The sequence below is a fragment of the Nannospalax galili genome, unplaced genomic scaffold, assembly GCF_000622305.1.
Source record: "Nannospalax galili isolate Female #2095 unplaced genomic scaffold, S.galili_v1.0 scaffold629, whole genome shotgun sequence".
In the NCBI taxonomy this organism is placed as follows: Eukaryota; Metazoa; Chordata; class Mammalia; order Rodentia; family Spalacidae; genus Nannospalax; species Nannospalax galili.
Genome location: NW_008360323.1, coordinates 3,743,532 through 3,762,376, shown reverse-complemented (window position 1 = coordinate 3,762,376; position 18,845 = coordinate 3,743,532). Strand labels below are relative to the sequence as shown.

Below are 18,845 nucleotides of genomic sequence, written 5' to 3'. Positions count from 1 at the left end.
ACAGAGCTTCAGTAATTTAGGATTCTACCTACGTTCATACACAGAGTAGATGGCAAAAAGAGATTTGAAACTAAGACTAGCTGTTGCGTAAAATACTAATGTGTTAAATGTGAAGGTCTTAAGGCCCCTCTGCTTGCCCATATTTTAAGGTTTTGCTAATGAAATATCAGATAGGAGACACGTGAAAGGAGACCATTCCTATTCTTAGTGTGTTGCATTTATCTCAAGACTCTTATTGTACTTTAAGTGGAATGACAGATGGCCATCAGAATAAACTCCAGGGGAGGAACAGCATGCCACTGCACCATCCAGGCTCAGTGCAAAGGCTCAACAAGTCCTAGTTCTCCTGACCCTGGCATATGGGAACGGTATGTCTCAGTGCTGACTTGCCAGTCTGTCTCAATGCCAGGAAACCTGAATCTGCATCCCAGAAGATGTTTGGAAGCATTGCAAACAAATGTCAGAGCAGACATTATACCTCCCCTCATCTCGCTAATGTACATTTTCAGGTCAAGAGGGTGATGCTGGAAAAGATTAATCCCTTGGTAAGTATTATCCATCAGAATGCTTTTAAATGTTGGCATATAAGCAGCTAATAGATTATATACCATAAACACAGCTGTTGGAGGAAAAACTGCATTCCACAAGTTGTACAATTAAAATCTCTCATCTCCACAAGTACTAAAATCAGAGAATGGGAAGGAATAAGAAAGAGAAAGATAGATGCTGCTTTCTCGGAAAGGGTTACTCGTTTCTTCAATGGTATGTTTCTTTAATTCATGTTGGAAATAAGGATATTCTCACTAAACCTTGGATTCTTGAACTCTAGAAAGCTCTATCTCTTAATAAATGACCTGGGGAAAGAAGAATATGGGCTAGGCAAAGAAAAAGAAATTTTTATCTCAAAATTTCTCCATCAAAATACAACAACTGACTATGGTGACACACGGATTATTTGTCATCAGAGTACTCAGGAGGCAGAAGCAGGATGATCAGGATTCAAAGTCATCAATCTACATAGCAAGTTCAAGGTCAGCCTTTCAACATGAGATCCTCTATCAAAGAAAGAAGGAAGGATTGTGTGTTCATTTGTTTGAATATACACGTTAACCCAGATAACAAAATCAATGTCCACACTGTATTATGGACATATGTATTGTCATATGTACTGGATATAAATATTAGTGTTATTAATCTATTGCAGAGATATAAAATCACTTAAAATATGTAATAAATATTAGTATTATTAATCTATTACAGAGAAATAAAATTACTTAAAACTTTAGGATGCCTCTAATGATTTTTTTCGTATTTATACATATAAACAGTTTCCCTAAAACTTTCAAAGGTAAAGCATGTACTTTGAGTAGAATTCTGCATTTAATATCTGAATGTTATTTTCTTGTATACATCATAATTTATAATACAAGTTCTGTGTTTTTATATATTTCTGGTGTTTTCAAATTTATTAACAAGCATAATTTTTACATGGAAATATATAGGTACATCTCTTACTATTTAAGATACAGTATAGAATATAATTCCTGGGCAAAACATAGTTTTGAACCCTATTTATTCATAATCTAATTAATAATGAAAATAGTTTTAGAATCATTATTGATGGACATATGCTAGGATTTCAAATACTTGAAAGTACAAAAATTAAATTAAAAGTTACTTTAAACTGTATCACTACTCTGTGCTAAACATTAGGATTTTTTTCAATGTCTTCTAAGCTTCAGCTGGCTGGACTTGCTGAAGTGTGTGTGGAGGGTGCACTTGGGAGCACACTGCATTTTAACTTTTCTCTTTTCACTCCCCAATTTGCCATGATGATCTTTCCACATCGAACAGAGATGCACCAACTGTTTAAAGATGAAAGCATTCCATTTCAAGGGTGGAGGATTATTTAGCCAATTTCATGTAATGACAGCTTGATTCATTTCTATTATAAATACTGATGCATAACACACAAAGGAACAATTTTGATTATTTGACCATTCATATCTTTGGATTAAACTCTTCACTGACTAATCGAGCCAAAGAATGTGTGTGTATTTATTGAGTTGAATAATACGTACCAAACATTTATATACTATCTACGTTTATATTTTACTTCATTGGATTCCTCCTGTATTAAAGTGTCATTTGCAAAATTACTAATGTGTCAAAATTTATTAGTTTGAAGAATAAGAACACGAGAATTGTTAGTCTTCTACAATTGTTGGAGTTTGTATAATGATAAAAAATTCTTCATTTCAAGAGTAAAACATTTTCTCACCGGTATTTCCTTCAATACTTTCTTAAAAATTAAACGCTGATAAAGCCATAGTGAAATTCCTTATTAAGAGTGAAGCATATATCCAATTCAATTTTTCTTTCTTTAATTGAATTTGTGTGTTTCATGCAATATATTTTCATCATATTTATATCTCCTTCTCTACCTGTGCCTCCTTACTACCTGTCCACGGAACTGGAATCTTTTCATGTGTGTAGTAATGAGAGGTCTCTAGAGGAATCAAGATATATATATATATATATATATATATATCCTTCAGTGAGGATCTACCCACTAGAGCCTGGTTAACTTACCAAGAGTCTCACCCTTAAACGAGATTGACTTTCCCTCTCCTAGCAGCCATTAGTTACCAATAGTTCCTCAGGCAGGGTTGGGGTTTTTAACCACTTCACTACTTGTATGCTGGGATTTTGTCTGGCTTGAGCTTAGGTGGGACTTGTGAATGCTGTGAGTTCATATGTGCAACTTCCTGGCTACCTGAAAAACTTTGTCTCCTTATGATCCCCTTCCATCTCTGGTTCTTAGAATCTTCCTGTCCCATCCTCCCCAATGGTCCCTGATCCTTCAGAGGCAGAAGTTTGTTATAAGTGTTACAGGCTTATTCAGAGATAAGTCCTCTGTAAACTCTAATTCTCTGCATCCTGGTCAGTTGTTTTCTGTGTTAATCAGCATCTGCTTCATGAGAAAGCTCTCTGGTGAGAGTTAAGAGATGCGTTCATCTGTGGGTGTAACAATCAATCATTGAGAGTCAGCTTAGTACTGTATTTATTTAGCAGAATAGTATTATTAGGCTCTCCCTTATGTTCTGTGACCTGTCTAGGCTTAGTATTAATGCCAGGCATGGGATCCATTACATGAAGCAGACCTTAAATCCACCTAGAAAGTAGTTGGTTACTCCCATAATATTCATACCTCAAATGCACGAGTGGGCATATTTGCAAGGCCAGTTGTTGTAGCTCTCAGGACTCACAGTTGGGAAAGGCTGATGATTAATTTTCTCTTCAGGTAGCATACATAGCATCTTTCACCACTATGAAACTAGCCAGTAGAGGTGAGGCTTTGAAGTCAGCACCAGCTTGATTTCTCCTTGTTTGCTCTACAGCCCATGCATTTAGTGTCTTCAGCAATAGGGTCTTACTGTCGAGTTTTTGTGGGGAACCAAGAGCAGAGGCAATATCCAGTATTGTTTGTGGGTTCATGAGATCCCTGGTCAATAGCTTCAAAAGAAGGAGTTGATTTCTGTCACTGGGCTTTCACTTGGCTAGCCTATGGTTTCTAGTAGAGGCAAATCCCCCTGTTTTTCAGGTAGATATATGGAACTGGAAGCAATCATCCTGAATGAAGTAACGAGACCTAGAAGGACAAAGATTATGTGATCTCTCTTATACCCAGATGCTACCTTTGAAATCTTAGACATGCATGTTTTGTTTGGAAAACCCAGAGAGCTTGTTTGGAGGTTCTAGCAGGGGAGTGCAGCTACTCATAGACTCCTGACCAAAGACTGGAACTTCTCTATCAGGAAAGGTTGTCCTCTTTGACCAAACAGGCAGCTTAGGGAAGGGGACATCTGCCTAGCCAACCAAATCAACCCAGGCAATCAATAGGGTGACAATGTCACAGTGAGATGCCCCTCATATCCAGAGACGTCAGAAAACTAACAAAGGGCCACAGAATTGGGGACTTCATGGAAGGAGAAGTAGAATGCAGTGATATAAAAAGATAAGGTAAATAATACTGTAGGAAGGATTAAGTGGGGTGGGGAATGGGAGGGCAGAACAGAGGTGGAAGTATGGGGAAGGATAAGTAACACTAATGGCCTTCAGGAAAAGCCATATGGAAACCTATCAGAATGGATGATTCTTAAAGTATATACACATACATTATAAAAAGAGATTAAAGGATGGGGCTGGAGAGATGGCTCAGTGGTTAAGAATACTGGCTGCTCTTGCAGAAGACACTGGTTAGTAATCCCAGTAGCCACATGGCAGCTAACAACTGTCTGTAACTCCAATTCCAGGGGATCCAACAGCCTCTTCTGTCCTCCGTGGGCATTGCATGACATGGGTGCATGTACCTACATGCAGGCAATACACGTATACACATAAAATAAAAATAATAAATAAAATATTAAAAAAAGAGATTAAAGGGTGTTACCTTAAACTATTTTTATTTTACATGTATGAATGTTTTGCCTGCATGTATGTAGTATATCTGTACATGCAATGCCCTCAGAAGTCAGAATAGTGCATTAGATCCTCTGGATCTGGAGTTAAAGACAATATTAGCTGCTATGTGGGTGCTAGGAACAAAATCTGGGCCTCTGAAAGAACAGCCAGTGCTTCTAACTGCTGAGCTGTCTCTCCTGCCCACAATTTATTTTTTATAATAGTATTTTATTTATTCTTTGGAGATTTCATACATGTGTACAGTGTATTTTGGTGATGTTCCTTGCCCCACTACCTTTTTTCAGCATCCCCAGGATCCTTCAACATGCCTTTCTATCAATTTCATGTCCTCTTTATTTTTTTTAGTTGATAATCCACTAAATTCAGTTAGTACTGCTCACATGTGGGTAGGTGTGGCAACATCCTCTGGGGCATGGACAGCCTACCAGCAGCCATAGCTTAGAGAAAAGTGAATCTCCCTCCCTCGTCAGTCATCAGTTCTCAGCAGCTCCTCAGGTAGGTATGGAGACCCAAGAGACCCTCTCTATCCATGCTAAAATATTTTGACTGGTTTAATCTTATACAGGTCTTGTGCAGGGAACTGCAGCTGCTGTGAGTTCATGTGTGCAATGGCCATGTCATGTCTAGAAGACAGTATTTAATAGCTTACCTACTCACTCTTTGGACCTTATGTTCTTTCCACCTCCTCTTTCAAAATATTCTTTGAGTGATGGGGTGAGGGAGGTTAATATAGATAGATAGATAGATAGATAGATAGATAGATAGATAGATAGATGACCATTCAGAGTCACTTATTTTCAGCTCTCTCACCAGTTACGATTTCTGAATTAACAAATATCCACTGAAAAAAGAAGGTCCTCTGACCAAGGTTGAGAGTAATGTAAGCCTATGGGATAAACATAAATATTTAGAAGACAGTTTAACAATGTGGCCATTTAGCAAAAGAAAATTTTCCCCTTAGAGCCTATAACCTCTCAGATATGGGATTTTGAACAGGTTATTTCTAGGCATGAAATCCCTCCTGTACTGCAGACCTCAAATGTAATCATAAACTGATGGGTTACTCTATAATCTTTGTGCCACGATTACACTAGTGGGTACAGCTTGCCTGGCAGGTTGGTATTGTACTGTGCAGGGTCCAGGTCTCCCAGCAATCTGCATAGTACTTACTGGCACTATGACAGCTAGCAAACAGGTGGAGTGTTTTCTGGCAAGTTAGAGATTGATTTCTGTATATCCTACAACCAATGATCGTTGTCTCTTCAGCAATAGGACCTTACCATCTACTTATGATGGGCAACTAAGAACCATGGCTATAGCATGTGTGGTTTGGGGTGCTTCTGGGGTCACTATGATCAGTGACACATAGGGAGGTATCCAGTGCCTGGCACTGAAGTTTTCATTAAATAACCCATATCTTCTGGAAGCAGCTTCCACCCATGTAGGATACCTCTGTTCAAACTGCTTAAAATTATATTTGTTAATTAGCTAATTAGTTTAAAAATTAGCAGGTTTCTGTGCTGGATAGCTTTAGTTGTCAACTTGACAAACCTGAATTGAGAGAGCTTCAACTGGGGAATTGCTTCCATTGGACTGGCCTGTGGTCATGTCTGTGGGGCATTTTCTTCATGTGGAGGGTCCAACCTACTCTGGGTGGTGCCACCCCTGGGAAGGTGGTCCTGCACTGTATAAGAAAGCAGGTTGAGCAAGGGCCAGGGGAGCAAGTCAGTAAACATCATTGTTCTATGGCCTGTGCTCAGCTCCTGCCTCCAGGCTCCTGCCCTGAGTTCCTACCTTGGGCTCCCTGATGAACTGTAACCCAGAAGATATAAGCCAGATAAACCCTTTCCTCTCCAGGTTTGTATTGGCTAGAGTGTTTTGTCACAGTAATTAAAAGCAAAATAGTTTCCATTAGACTTCTTCATATATGCTTAGTTTGGTTGACCAACCGCCTATGCCCTCCTCCAATTTACTTTTCCAATGGGCTAGCTAGTTACTATACTGTTTACTCTTAGTGTGTCAAGTGTATGAGTTTCCCATGACTACTATAACAAAGACTCACAAACTGGCTTGCTTCAACAAAAGAAATGTATAGCTTCACAGCCTTGAAGGCTTGCAGTGTAAGACCAAGGTGGGCACAGTTCATTTCTTCTGAAGGTTGTAAGGAAATTCTCTTCTCTGTCACTTATGATCTTCTTTGGAGACTTTCAGACAATTTTCAGTGGTTTTTTTTGTGTGTGTGTGTAGAAGCTTTACCTCAATTGTCTTAGGTCATATATATTTCTCCAGTCAGTCTCTAAAACTAGCAGCTGGGAATTCCTAAATCACAGGTTCTGTCAGGTTCAGAACATAGCTAAGGATGCCCTCTGTTTCCAAGAGCATCTCTTGAGCACTGTGCTTTCCAGATGAGAACATTGTGTCCTTACATGGCAGAAAAGTACACAAAGGGATGCAACTTTCTCTTTAATATTTTATAAGGGTACCTAATCCCAATCATAAAAGAGGAACCCCTATGATTCAATCACTTCTCAAAGACTACACCTTCTGATACCTTTGGATTGTCTAATAAATGTCAGCATGAAAACATTCCAACCACTCAACAATTCCAGCTCTCATCTTCACAGGGCATCCCTGTGTGTGCATGTCTGTGTTCCAATGAACCCTTCTTAATAGGACATCTGCTCAATTATATTAGAGGCCCACTAACTGGGAAACCCTCTACATAGACCAGGCTGGCCTTGATCACACAAAGATCACCTGCCTCTGTCCCCCTAGTGCTGGGGTTAAAGATTTGTATCACCACACCAGGATGTACTGTGATGGTTTGAAACAGTTTTCCTGGTACTTCTCAGAGATATTTCCTTAGCACACAAGGTGGTGAATTTGGAAGGGTGAGGACCAAAAGTGCCGAGATTAGTGGCTTTCAAATCAAACTACATTCGAATCACCATAAAAATAAATTTAAGTATATCATTGCTCAGGTCTTACTGGTAAAACCGGTAAACCAGTAAAATCATGGTGATTCAGGGTCTGAGTTAGGTATTGAAAATTATCTTCAATCCTTGTTCCACCATCTAACAATGGTATTTTTGAGCCAGTTGCATAACTTCTGTATAAAAGACTCTTGTTTTGTTTAAATCTTTAATGGGACTAGTAATGAATACAGCATTGGAGTTTTGGGACTTTAAACGAGGTAAAGTACATAAAACGTAAGGCCTGGTGTATAATGAATATTTGATAATAATAGCTAACATTTATGTAACATTTACTATGTATGTGAAACTGTACTAAGCACTTTCCATGAATAAAACAGCCATTATATTTTTATCTTATTTTTCCAATGACAGATTGGTGCTCTGCATTATAAAGCAAATGTTCCCAGAACAGAGCTTGGGTGTCGTTCTTGGGACCAGCACCCTCAGTACTATTGTAGCTAGTAGCTATTCTTATGAGCTAATATTACTGGATGACTTCAGTCATACTGCCATATTAAATACCATAGACTGAGTGGACTAAATAACAAATAGTCCTCATTGTTCTGTAGACTGGAAATCTGGGATCAGAATGTCATCATGGTCCTGGGGAAAGGGTCCAAACTCCTGCTATTTTCTAAATATGTTCCCCAGATTTTGTGTATTGGAAACTTGATTTGATCTGTGCTGTGGCATTGTAGGGAGGTGGAGTGTTTTGATGCTAGATCACAGGACTCCATTCTCAAGTATAAGTTGAGCGTTCGGGAGTGGGTTTGCCTTCTGTCATCAACGAGCACAGCGTCTTTCCCTCTCTTGAATTTCCACCATCTGCTATGTAAAAATGAAACAAAAAGTTTCTGATTCGATGCCGGGACCTTGATCCTGGACTATGAAGCATCCAGAAATGTGAGAGATTCATGGTTTTTATAAAGTATCCAGAGCTGGAATGGAGCTCAGTGGCAAAGCATTTGCCTAGCATGCACAAGCCCTGAACAAGTTTGATTGCCAGCATTGTGTACGTGAATTGTGATAGCACTTGACTGTAATCCTAACACTTGGGAAGGGAAGGCAGGAGAATAATCCTTGCCTATAAAGTGAGTTCAAAGGCAACCTGAGGTAGAGACTGTCTCAAACAAATCAACAAGAAGCCTAGAGTTAGATCATGTTCCATCAGCACAAGTGGAGTAAGACACCCCCTCCTTCCTGCTTAGGACTTCAGGTTGCCCCCTGTGTTTGCAATTTATTAGCATCTGTTGATTTCACAAAGAAATGGGTTTCTTTGATATTTTCATGAATGCATGTAATATACTTAGATCATATTTAACCTGTCATGTGACCTTTTTGGTGAATATAGACAAAGATTGATCTTGGGCCTTTTCTTCCATTTTTTTTTTTTAAATAAGCACATTGAAAAATGGAGAGATGGCTCAGAGGTTAAGAGCACTGACTGCTTTTGCAGAGGACCCAGTTTTGGTTCACAGTACCCTCATGGTGGCTAACAACCATCTGTAACTCCAGCTCCAGAGGATCTGACAACCTGTTCTGGCCTTGGTGGACATTGAACACAGCTGGTGCTTTGTATACATCCAAGCAAAACACTCATACACATAAAAGTACATAAATAAACAAAGAAATAAATCAATCTTGACTGGGCATGGTGGTGCACACCATAATCCCAGCACTTGGGAGGCAGAGGTAGGTGGATCTCTGTGAGAAAGAGGTTAGCCTGGTCTACATAGTGAATTTCAGGTCAGCTGTGGGTAAGGGGAGTCCCTGTCTCAAAAAGACCAAAATAAATAAATAAATAAATAAATAATCCCACTATTAGGCTGTACCTTCAGGATCTCATCTGGTTCTAATTATTTTCCACAGACCCTGCCCTCAAATACCATCACATTGGAAATTAAGACTTCAATATAAGAACTTTGGGTGAATGTAAACATCCAGTCCAGAATACTAGTTATCACGTAATTCCTTTTAAATGTCAAATAAACAAAGCTGACAATAATTATGAAGTGAGTTTTATGCGAGTTTAGGTAGAATTCATGAAAATGTCCTTTTCCTCTAAGCTTTGTAATATGAAAGCTTTTGATATCAAATCCCTGTTAAAAGATGGGTACTTTTCCCCCAGTGCTTTTCAGAAAATGAAACTGAATCTGAGAAAAAAAGGAGGAAATTACCCAGAGTTACACGCCTGAAAAGAATGTAAACTTGGAATTTCAACCCGATTGATCGAATATCTTGTGTCAGAAGCAGAACAGTAACTTAGAGGGTGAAACAAGTCTGACCAACGTGTTTAGTGTTTTCCAGAAAGTGTGGGTGAGTGGGGGCGTGACTGAAGCTTTCTGAACAGATCAGCAGGACCAATGAAATTTGCAAGATCTTTTTAACCACATTCATTCCCTTTGTAATGGCGGGTGTCTATGACACTGGCCGTCACATCTTACAGGATGTGCAGATCTGGTCTTCTCTTAAAAACAAAACACAGAATCAAAAGTCGGCTACATATTTCTTTCTTTAAAAGATACATTCCTTTATCTTGAATATGATCTGGAGTCCTGGGATTGCATCAGCACAGAAAAAGCCTTTTACAGAAAACCCAACACTCATTTCAACATAATCACATCTAATTCATTTCATTCTGCAAATTTAAATGGAAACACTACAGTGGGTTCAGGATGGACACAAAGACATGCCTCCTGCTCTCAAAATTCCATGCTCCAGTTAACCCAAGGATGATCACCCCCTCAGAGAGGTGATGGACCCTCTCTGACAGTCTTAGTGAGTCTATTAAGTACAACTCATCAACAAATTGTCCGACTTTGTAAGATAATAGTTAAGGTAGGCTTTGTTTAAAGTGCCAAATAGACCAAAAATTCTCTCTGGCATTAGACATGGGCTATGTGCTTCCTTAAACATGTTTTCCACAACTATTTCAGTCTTCAAAACAGAAACACATGCCTCTGTCAAAGGATGTGATGCTTCCCGAACACGCCCAGCCGAAGTCACTAGGAAGCAGCTGGAAGGATGCTGACAGCCCACCAGCAAGGAGACCACAGGCCCCCCTGCTGCTGGGCTGTTGCTTCTTCCTCTTCTGTTGGTCATGCTGTTTCTCTGTTCTAAGGTTCTCCCTACAGATGACTACAACAGAGGAAAGACGGCTCTTCATTCCTCAAAACTCAGCCTCTGTCCTGTGGCTTTAGCTACTGATTTTCTTCTTTAAGTACACCAAGGATGTGAACCAAACACGTGACTGAAAGCCCAGGTACCACAAGAAACAGACTTCCTCCCTTTGCCCTCCTCCTCCTATTTCCCAGCTTCCCTAAAGCTGTTCTTAGGGAAACAGCTCATAATAATTTCTATTACACTCACGTTTGCTTCTTTTAAAGGAAGGAGTTGGATGAGGCGAAGGGTGGCTCTTACATTGCCACATTTCAGACATTAGTAAGACAGTAGAGTTTATTTTTCATCACTTCTGTTATACCTTGTGAGCAGCCTTTGCTGAAAGTCTAAAGAAACTGCTTTCACTGGCATTCACCTTTACTATTCAAAAGCAAAAGCGGTGAAGGTGGGGCTTGGCCGTGAGTTATGATAATGTATGGACATAAAAGCGTGCATCTCTCTTGATGTCATTTAAGCCCTTAATAACCAATTCCATTGATCACCACTTTCTGTGCTCCATCCATCCCTTGCTTTGCTTTGATGTCTGCCACAGGTTTGAGAGTCAGCCTGACGTGGGGATGAGCACTCACCCCAGATTGGCCTGGATGGGAATCATGGCTTAAATAGAATAGTGATTCGTGCAATATAATAGTCCTACAACTTTGGGCCTTTAGCTTAATCACCTGCAAAATGAAGCTTCACACTGTGAGATGTTCTTACAAGAGTGAGGTAGGCTATGGAAACATCATGCACAGAGGAAACACTCAGTAAAGACGATCCCTTATTCCCTAGCATGCAGATATTACTCATTCTGAGTTGCAGACCACATACTACCTTCCACATTTAACATCCACAGATCACCTCCTGTAAGATGTTCCTTCCTGCCTCTAAATTCCATCTCCCTTTGCCTTTATGTGTTATATGATAAATGCATCTTTATATTTATATAAAATGAAGCCTCAGACTGAGATTGAGATGGTGGTAGGAGTAAAATAATGACAGAAGCAGCTATGCTGCTAGTGTGTCGGGGGGGGGCCTGCTGCTCCCCATGGGGTCCCTTGGTTCAGACAGGAAAAGGACTAAGCTAGATACCTGTCTATATCCCTACATGTGATTTTCTACTTATATTTATTTGAGAGTAGCTCTGTTCCATTAGTGTTGGGGTCCCCAAAGCCTGACAGGCATCTAGGCAAGAGGGAGGGGAAGACATTGGCGACTGCGCTGGTGACTCACACTAACTCAGAGCTGCCAGAGCTGTGTGGAAGATAGGCATAATGGGACTGGACATTAGTGTGCTACACGTCATCTGCATAACAAAGCACGGTGAACACTGAGGATGTGGCCACAGTCTGCAGCCATAATGGCTTTTTGAGGATTCCCAGTGAAGGGACACACAGGGCTTACAAAGCCCTGACCAAGCAGCTGATACTGTCTTTATGAGCCTGATTTCAGTAGTGATCCCTCATCAGGTCAAATGCTCCCCAGAGAAAGTGCTGGTCATCTTTCCTAAACCCACCCAAATGCCTTTGCCTTATTTACCCTTATTTGTTACTGTATCTTCCTTTCCTTATCATCACCCCAACACATGTGAGCACACACACACAGACACACACACACACACACACACACAATGCCCGAGCTTTTTCTTGCCATATTCTTTCCTTAACCTTGGAAGAAAAGGGTACATGGCTGGGCTGCATGGCTTATTAGAAGTACCCAATAAGTATCTTGGTGTGGTATATGAATGTGATAACTTCCAGAAGGGCTTTATTAAAAAGAGAGAGAAACTGATTACTGCTAGGTAAGGAAGAGCTGATCTTCCTAAACCAAGAGACTCTAGTAGGCTGACTAGACCTCAGTGAATGAACTTGCACTGAGGAACATCTGGAGACATTAACTTGACACAATAGGCCTTAACACAAATGACAGAATGTGTGGATTCCAGTGGGGGGGTGGCTATGGAAGAGTGCCCGTGGGGAAAGGGGTATAAAGATCATTAAGAATGACTGAGATGTTCTGTATGAAATACACAAAAATCAATAAAAAAAATTTTAAAAAAGAATTAAAGTAGAGCAATATTAAAGTATCTAAAATTTCAAAAAATAAATAGATAAACAAGAAGAAAAGAAAGGGGGAAAGGAAAGAAAAGAAAAGAAAAGAAAAGAAAAAAAGAAAAGAAAAGAAAAAGGAAAGAGTCCTGAAACCAGAGTAAGAAGGCAGGCTAGAGGCTGCAGGATGCCTGGAGCTGATAACCTGGTATGCAAATGCACAAACACATGGCAAGTTCTTGGGCTCTCCCAGAAACATTTGGGAAGAGGAACACTATCTCAATTTCCCGTAGGAGCAGAGAGTACATCGCAGCCCTCACTAGTAATGGAGGCCCGGGGACAACTGGGTTATATGTGAACTTGAGCTAATTTAGTAGGTCCTATCTCCTAAAAGACTCTAAGGAGAAGGTAGGACACATCCCCCAGTTTTCCAGATGACCTGTTACAGGGTCTTGCAAAAATGTGTGCTGAATTAAAGAAGGAATAAATGAAAGAATAATAGATATCTGATCTCATTCCATACAAATAGCCTGTGTATTACAAAAAGCATTATGATAAACCTTTTAAAAGGATTGGAATTTTTCAGTATATTTTGAAAGATTTCTATTGGAGAATCCTGAGACGGCACCCATTAGAAGGTAGGAGTCTCTTGCTGTGAAGTCTAAAGTATCTCCTTTTTTGCCACAAAATGACATGGTGCATAAACACAAATAACTATAGCTGGTAACTTAGCAACCACAAATATTTACAAATATGCAAGCCAGGCCCCGTCAAAATATCAGGGTAATTATTGGCAAATTGTATACCATGCAAATGCTTTGCAACCAAGCGAAATAAGCTGTGTTGTGGGCGGTTGTAAGTGCTCTTTCTTGCTTTCTGAACTTGTCATCTAGTCTCCTGGGTTTGGGTGGGCTGGATGGATGGTGCACAACATTTCTGCATATGCGGTTTAACACATTCTCTTCCACTGGAGTCTTCCATGTGGCTTTCCTGCTGGGTGCACTTTAAAAGCTACAGGAATCAGAAGGATTTGCTAGATCCTTCTCAAAAGACAGGCAATCAAAATTTTAGGGGAAAAAACAGAGCTAGAAAATGGAGTAACCTAGATTTTTGGTGAAAAGCCATTCTTTGAGAACTATGTTTATGAAGAAGTCTTGTGTCACACATCTTTAACACTGTTCAGAAATAGTTTCAAAGATGCTCTTAAGGCTTATTTGAAAGTGAATAAATGTGATCTTTTAGGAAAAAGAGTAAAGAACAATGGAAAGAAGAAAAGAGGGAAGGAAAGAAGAGAGGAGGGAGGGAGGGAGGGAGGGAGGGAAGGAGGAAGAAGCTTGAAAGTACACAAAAAGAAAGAGTTGGGAAAATTAATCCTAATGGACATAGCTGCTGTTTTATGAATATGGATGATAAAACACTGGCAGACAAAATAATTGCATGTTGTCTAAATTAGAACTGCAGACAAAAGATTAACCTACTTGCTTATGGGGGAAGCCTCAAAAGGCATTACATTTAAATTTGAATGCAATTTTACATTCCTTATACAAAATTAATTTAAACTTAAGCAGATCTTAAAAATATATTGTAATTCTCCTTCCCCTAGCTTATATTTCCACTACAACAGAGCTTAGAGTGGAAGCCAATTTATTTTGCCGTTCACAGTATTTCACATTCTTCAGAGAGGAGACGTTTTCTGCCAAGATTCACACCAAAGCAACTTGATAGTCTTGTCCAAGAAGGATGGAATGTGAAAATAGATGACAATGAAAACTGCGTGATGTGCCTGTCTCTGTAGTCAGTAAAGTGCAAAGAAATCTGTGTTGTTGCTCGTGGGAGCCTTCTTGAATGTTCGGAGGAAACGGTTGAGCACGGGCTCTGGTCTCCAGCACATGGCTTCACTAACCATTTGGACTCTTGTCTGAAACTCAAGGAAGAGACTGAAAAGGCAAACGTAGCCATGCACCCCTCCTTCTTGAATGGGGTAGCCATGCCAGATATTCTGAGTAACGAATTCAGCCCAAGGCTAATAAGCTGAACAACTTGTTTTGGCTAGACATCGCTCCTCTCCATATGGAACTGCTTGTGCGAGTTTTTGGACTATTATGTGGTCAAAGGGAGGATGTTAGACCAAAAAAAAAAAGATCTCAGCACTTTCCTTTTCTCTCACATAAATCCACTTTCAAGGCTAAAGTAAACTGCATGGATTGCCAAAATCCTGGGGCAGAAGACATCACAGACTATCACATAAGCACCATCTTTAATAGGTTTGAAGGCATGCCTCTTAAATTGGGCTATATTTACTGATAAATCCACCATACCTAACCTTGTCTACTTTGAACCTAGCCTAGGGGACTTCTGAGAAAGAAGGCATATTTTCACTGAACCAAAATAAATCTTAATTATGTATTTGCTTACCATGGAGAGCCATTTACTCTGAATGAGAACCTGTAATTGACAAAAGGTGGAAAGCAGGGAGACAGAGCTTGCTTATTTTACAGGAATCTATCAGAAATATGTGGAAACAGAAAAGAAGGCATGGCTGTCTACATGATGCTTCTATTCAGCAGGCATCATCAGAAAATGTTCTCGTAAAACACCAGATAGAGCCTACCCCAGTGGATGAACGCAGTCATTTCTGGATGTGACTCAGTTTCCTCCTGGTTTTCACAAATTAACAAATAATTTTTAAAGTTATTTTAGGAGTTGGGGAGATGGCTCAGATTGCCACACAACAGTGAGAGCCTGAATTGGGGTCCCTTTGGGGACATAAAGTCAGATGATGCAGTTGGGCACATCTGTAATACCAGCATTTCTACAGCAAGATAAAATATGGGGACAGGAGAATCTTTGAAAGCTCCTGGGTAAAGAGACTTAGACAATGTGGAAGGTTAGGAGCAACATTGAGGTTCTCCTCTAAGCTACACATACAGCTGTGACACAGATCTACCCAGAGTCAAAGAAACTTGTACACACACACACACACACACACACACACACACACACACACAATTAAAAAGTTATTTCGTAGGTACTATCCTTCATATTTATTTGTAGTTCTAGCGAGGGACATATCTGGGGAGGTCAACTGGTTTTGCAGGCTCTGAGGTGAGTCAGAGGGCTTCAGGGGAAGCATGGTTCACTAGCAGACTGCTCCATTTACATAGTCATTCATTCCAAGAACTGCACTGAGAAGTCTCCACTGTTGATCACAGAGCTCTGTGCTGGTTGAAACTGTGCACACCACTATGATCAGGGCACATACTGCTTTCCCTCTCTGTCATTGCTGACTGGTCAGGCTGCCCGTGATGCAAAGTTCCTGGACAGACTCCATAGCCAAAGGTCCCTACTGTACTCTTCCATTTCAAATGGTTGGAAAAGTCCAGATGGGCATGGAGATTATGAGGCCAGTGCACACCTAGTTTCTGTGCTTTGCATTTCAAGTTATGTTTGTGTGAAATATATTCTACTAAGAGAAAAAGTCCAAGATGCACTCATTAAAAATAATTTTAAGACCTAGAGAGATGGCTCAGGGGGTAAAGGTACCGGCCTCCGAAGCTGATGATCAGAGTTCAAGCCCCAAGACCTACATGATGGAAGGAGAGAGCCAACTCCTGAGGTTGGCCACTGTCCTCCACATGCATCCTCACATACAAAATAAAAAATATGTAAGAACGTAAGGTCTTCATGCTTAGTTTGGGAGTTTGACACACATAACAGTAAGAAGGACACTGCCCAAAGTAGATCCACACGGCAATGGGGAAGCCAGGGGAAATAATCCAAAGGCGATATTCTCCACACTGAGTCAGAAAGGAAGAGAAGCTAGCCATGGGCCAGGAATGTGGTTCAGTGGTCTTAGCATACACAAAGCTAACAGCTCAACTTCCACAAAAATAAAATAATGTTAAAGCAAGTAATCAATCATAAGGCCCCTCAGGTTGGCATAAAACATTGCAAACATTACAGAAACATCCTTCGCTCCAATTTCTCTTCAGAATCACATTTTTTTCTACTTCTTCCAGAAGTACAGATATATTTAGCTATGGGTAGGACTTCTCAAAGAAGTAATAAAAGTATTTTAATAGAAAAAGTAAAGATGTATATTTTCTTTTGTACTTGCAATTAATATTGTACTTTTAAACCTAATCCTTGTTCTTTATAGCTCCATTTTATTTTTATCACTATCTAATATCCCACTGTGTGACTGCACCATAATTTACCGAGTATCCTACCATTGATGGGTATTTGGATGGTTCTAATGCTAGTCTCTTCCTGCATACGCTGCTAATGGTGGAACGTGGAACTATAGGTTGTCGAGCACATAGGGTGTAGGGTATCTGCACAAACAACTGTAGCAGTCACTAAACTGCAGTCAAATTTACAGTCTGACAGGTTTCTTGAGAGTTTGTTTCTTCCCATGGTTGCCTACATTAATGCTGCTGGACTTTAAACTTCCCAACAAGATAAAGTGTGCAATCTGTTCTCTTATAACACTTTCCAAAATTAGTTTCCTCATTCATATTTGGCTTTCTAATCATTTGATATTTTATTTGCACATGATATACGTATCAATTTTATTTTGTGTGTTTGTTGAATGTTTCCTTTGTTTTTTTGTGGGTGGGTCTCATGTAGCTCAGGCTGGCCTTAAGCTCACTATGTAGCTTAGATGATCTTAAACTTCTGGTCTTCCTGCCTCAACTTCCCAAGGGCTGGGATTTCACACATGTGACACCATACCTACATTTATGAATCCTGGACCCCAATTATTATAAGCTATTATGCTTGGGTTAAAAGTCTAGACCAGATTATTTTCTTTGGCTTTTTTGATCCATGATTGCAAGACTCAAATACTAACAGATAGCTCTAGACTCTTATCTTAAGTAGCATAGGCTAAATGAGTTTGTCATGGTTAGACATTGTATTGTGGTTACTTCTAACTTCCTAGTGGTCACCTGACAATTAATAGATGCCCTTGACATTTGAAGAAGAAGTGGGGGACAAAGAATACCTTTGTATCTCTCTGGTTAATGAGCATGGGCATCAGGTTACATTTATATTTTATTACCACATGTATAACTAATGCTATCAAGGATTTTGTTGTACAAGTTCCAGCATTATTGTCACATAGATTGCTCCACATGTAAAAGCATGTCTTTGTCCCTCCAACACATTTACCCCTGCCCCCTTAGAGCATGGGACAAGTGTAAGCTATGATGATGATGTAAAATTCATGTAGTAAGAAATGGAAAAGAAGATAATTTATTCTCAATCCAAGCATGGTGTTGAAATGCAAAGTCATGACTAGCTTCTTTCACTCTAACAACTCATTTCTTCATGTTATTACAACTTTTAGAATGCTTTCAAATTTTAGATAGCCTGTAGTAATTGCCTCATATAAATTCTGTAATTCTAGAAATTATAGAAAAAATATACAAACATGTAAACTAATTTCAGGGCATTTAAAGTGGCTCATGAAAATGGAGGCATGTATAGAATGACATAAACCAAATAAATATTATAAATGTACATGTTACAAATATACACAAGAGCACACTCATAGTGCTGCTATCAGAAAACAAAATATCTATAGATGAAGCATAAGGTAAGGCCGGACACACAACTATGATTAAAAGTGGACAGCCGTTTCATGATGACAATTGAGATCACCTTACCAGGAAGATGGAGTAGCTCTGCAAAGGACTGCATCTATTAATATCATGTGACAATATCTAAAACAAAGTAAAAGAGGAAAGAAAAAAAGAAATTGAGCAATTCTTTTTTAGTAACTGCTGAGAGAGAGAAAAATTCAGTATCAACACAGATAATTTGAATTCCATGTTCAACAGCATTAACCAAAGCAGATCATCTAGAATTCTGTACTCAGTGACCACACAGCAAAACAATGCAGTGCATCCCTCTCACTGTGACAGGACTTAGCCAGAAAGATAAACAGATAACTAGATAATCATTGTATGCTTGTGTGTGGCATGAAGTAGAGAGAAAATGGAGGACCCTATTTGAAACAGTGGTAATGAAAACACTGCGTGTCAAAATTCATGCTCTGATGCTGATGGCATTTTTAGAGGAAATTTGTAACCTTAATTGAGTTTGTTTTTTAAAAGGAAGCATGAATGTCAATGATTTACATATGCATTTCAAGAAATTAGAAAAAGTAAACAAA

General features: G+C 39.5%; 1 long non-coding RNA gene across 4 annotated transcripts in view; it reads right to left on the bottom strand.

Moving 5' to 3' along the window:
* LOC115068819 overlaps positions 1–18,845 on the bottom strand; it is a 56,590-nt gene that overhangs the window by 24,102 nt on the left and 13,643 nt on the right. For 3 of the 4 annotated variants that reach the window (XR_003848161.1, XR_003848160.1, XR_003848159.1), the window contains 2 exons: positions 18,337–18,393; positions 3,212–3,652 (listed from right to left, as the gene is read on the bottom strand). This is a non-coding gene — a long non-coding RNA (uncharacterized LOC115068819). Of the gene's footprint in view, positions 1–1,556; positions 1,866–3,211; positions 3,653–18,336; positions 18,394–18,845 lie in introns of those variants that run through there. The other variant, XR_003848162.1, reaches the window with a different exon arrangement.